Source organism: Arachis ipaensis, chromosome B01 (assembly GCF_000816755.2).
Source record: "Arachis ipaensis cultivar K30076 chromosome B01, Araip1.1, whole genome shotgun sequence".
NCBI classification, from domain to species: Eukaryota; Viridiplantae; Streptophyta; class Magnoliopsida; order Fabales; family Fabaceae; genus Arachis; species Arachis ipaensis.
Window position 1 is genome coordinate 1,718,200 of NC_029785.2, and position 4,158 is coordinate 1,722,357.

Genomic DNA, 4,158 nt, shown 5'->3' on the forward strand with positions numbered 1-4,158 from the left:
AAATATGTTTTAAAAGTAATTTTTAAGAATTTTTAGAAAATAAAATATTTAATTTAAAATTTTTTGAAAACCATTTTTAAATATTTATTAAAAAACACAAGACACCAATGGCACGTGCAAGTTATAGTGACGGCCACAAAATAATGAGAGGGAAAGAAAACAACAAAGAAAGTAAGTTCCCTTTTTGCCTTGTGAATGGGACAACTTCTTTTGCTAGCTACTCTACATTATTGCTTTAATAATAGAGTTTAATTATATATAAAGTTGTGGTATTCAATAATTCATCACATGAGTAAGAAGTTACGGACCCAAATTCTGGCCTCAACGGGATGACTTGACTCTCAAGTTTAAATTATTTTCAAATGATCCAAAAATCCGGAACAAACTAGATAATTAAAAATTATTAACCAATATTTAAATTTAAACAACTTCTCTATCTTAGCCAATTAAAAAAATAAAATAATAAAATAAAATTATAAAAAGAGGAGTTTAGAACTTCTTTAGATATATTACACACACTCAAAATTCTACCATTTAAATTTATTTTGACTTGAACATCGAGCTGTATTTACAAGTCACCTTTATTATTCATTCAACTAATCCAAAAATTATAAAGTTTGTTTATCCGATCAAACGTAAATTCTATCGTTCAAGGTAATTCGCAAATAGGGGTGGCAATGGGTAGGGTAGGGTAGAGTTTGGATTTAACCCTAATCCTACCCGTGAGTCGAGATTTTTATATAAACTAAACCCTACCCTATCCACGGGTTGAGAATATCCCAACCCTAATCCTATCCGCTCTTAATCCGCGGATATCCGACTCTACCCGCGGGTATAAAAAATATACATATAACTTGATGATAATTTAAAATAGAACTGATTTTTATGTAAAAAAAAATATTAAATTATCAATTAATGATTTTCTTTTAGTGGCTAAAGATCTTTTACATTTAGTGAGAGGTCTTTGATTCAACATCCACTTAAAACATATTTTTATATAAGTATATAATATAAACATATATAGAGTGCGGGTTAGTCGGGTAGGGTTGAAGCTCAACCCACACCCTACCCAACCCGCACGAAAACCCTACCTGCACCCTACCCTACCCGCTGCGGGTCGGGTTGAATACCCGCGAATTGGGTACATATTGCCACCCCTATTCGCAAACAAGTTCTATTATGTTATTTTATGTTAGACATATAAAGAATTATTTGTGAGAGTTGTCAAAATAGAATGTTAAAATAACATTATTATATATTGTGTTATATATATAATTTTCTTAAATAAAAGTGAATTTTTTTAATTAAATAGTTATTATTATTTATAATTATCATTATTACTACTATTATTTATTTAGAGAAGTGAGAAGTGTGTGTGTGTATATAGGGTGATTTTCTTTCTCTATTTAATGTTTAATACTAAGCTGTTTCTCTATTTTCTTTAATTATTTCTTCTATTGAAAACGTTTTACCTAGAGATGAGACTTGAATCCAAATTTTTTTAAAATGAAATAAGCTTGTCTAGGTATATATTCACTCAACAACTTAGGATTAATTATTTTGTACACATTACTTTTGTGAATCTTTTGCAAATAACTTGTTAGATAAAATTTTTGATGAGTGAATTGAATACATTTGACAAATCTAAACAACCTGAATTTGCCATTCAATTTATTTGAACTTGCAATCATTGACTGAAAGCATGTCTAGCCTTAATAAGAGCTAGCTATATAGTATATGGTCCTAAACCTAATTGTTACCTAGAAAATAAAATATGTACTACTATTTTCTTGGCCCTTGAATCCAACTATAAATTATATCTTGTTAGAAATTGGCCCACGGTTTTCTATATGGTATTTGGTGGTATTCCAACTAACACATTCCATATAAGTAAATATTATATCTTGTTAGAAATAGTTCGCTTAAATGTCGGAAATTCAAATTCTGTCTTATGCATGCAGCAATTCATTAGCTGATAATAAATTTTTAAATGAAATTCAATGCCGCGACGATAAATTAATTCTTAATCTGCCGGATTAAAAGATACTATAAAAAAAATCTACACTACAAAAAAATCTAGCATATAGCGACATTTTTTTACAGCGGTCAACCCAAATTGTTGCAAAAAGAAAACTAGTGGTGGTTATAACGGTGATTTTAGACATTTTTAGCTGACGAGTTTATATATATTAACAATTTCTAACAACAGCATTTCTATCAATTTTTGCCAACTTTTGTTTATAATTGTGTTTAATGAAAGTGTCTTTATGAATGTGTCTAATAAAAATATCTTTTTTATGGCCGTGTCTAATAGAAGTATCTTTATAAATATATTTCCTGAATGTGTCTTTTTATACATATGTTTAAAATATAATAACTAATTATTATTGATAATAAATTGACAGATAATATGTTGGTACCCTATATTTTTTCATATATTAATAGCCACATCATTAATTGATTTCTAGTGTTGGGAGTGACAATTATTTTGCTAGTATAGTGTTTGATTATTTTTATAAAGTGAAAAATTTGTAAATAAAAAAAAAAAGAAAAGGACAAATAGGTTTCTGACCTTTTGTTCCGCGGACATTTTTATCCCTAACCATTGAAAAATACTTTTAAGTCCCTGACCTTTACAAAACTTGGACGGATCAGTCCCTCCGTCCAAATGCCTCCGTCAGGGACTAATCCGTCCAAATGCCTCCGTCAGGAACTGATCCGTCCAAGTTTTGTGAAGGTCAGGGACTTAAAAGTATTTTTCATTGGTCAGGAACGAAAATATTCGCGGGACAAAAGGTCAGGGACCTATTTGTAATAAAATAAATTTTAGATTATTTGAACTTAGCTAGCTCATATTAATTATTCATTGAGAACATATCTAAGATTCATCAGAACTTAGTAGCAATATTAATTATACCGATATACCTACTTCTATTTTTTTTATTATAATATTTTTAACAGTTGATAATTATAGATAAAAGTTTTAGCTATACGACGACACAAACATGCATGAACTTCCCATTGGTAAATCATTAGTATATATATGTCTTTTGTCTAGTGTTAGTTGATAGCATATAATATTATAATAATGGTGTAGGAGCAGATATATGCATGTGTCATTATATTGCAAGAAGTAATAATTAATTGATACATAGTTTTGTTTCATTAGGCGTGGTGTTAATTTTTTGGAGGTTAATAATAATACGGTAATGTTAGAAAAAAAATAAAATTTATCTTATTTATAATTAATGTATTTTTAATAAATATTAAATAAGATAAGTATTATTTTTTTTATTTTTTTATCAAATATTTTCGATAATAATAATGGTCTCATGCATGCCACATTTTTCTTTCTTCTGTACCTAATAAGTGCATTGCTCTTTCAATATGAATGTCAAGAATTTTGTCAAGAATTATAGTAACTATTCTTTTTATCCACGATATTTTTTAATCCAACAAATTAAAGACTAGTTCATAGTTGAGCTTTATTTAAGAATCTATCGCTGCTTAATGGATTGCTATATACATAAAGTAATATTCGAACTCCCGACATTTACTTAAACAAACGAGTAAATTGACCATTCGACCAATCCATGATTATAATAATTATAGTGGTTAGATTTAATATTAGAATTTAAAAATAAAAAATAGTTAATATTAATTAAAAAAATGGCTCGCTTATTAAATTCTTAAAAAAAAAAGTTTCAACAATTAATTAAAAAATAATGTTCTCTAAAAATTACCAACGAGATAAAAATTAAATGAAATAATCTTTTTATTCTAACCTAAAAATATCGAATTCGAATCTCACTCCTCTTTTTAGAAAAATAAAAAAAATTGTTTCTCTACAAGTTTCTAGCAAAATAATTGGTTGATTCCATAGTATGTAGTAATAATCATTAGTGCATGGTGTTCAAAATAAAAGCGTAGATGGTGCGTATCTATGGAAGTGGAACCTCCATGCTTCCACGCAAGATTGCAAGATTGTCAATTACTTTGGTGGACCCATCAAATCTAATCTAAACTCACCACCAGATTATTATATGTATATATAACTAAGATCGGATATGCATGCAAATGCAATTGCAACTTGCAACTTTACTATCAAAATCACAAATGCCGAATTCTCTGGAAGTGGAATGTGACGATGGCTTAATT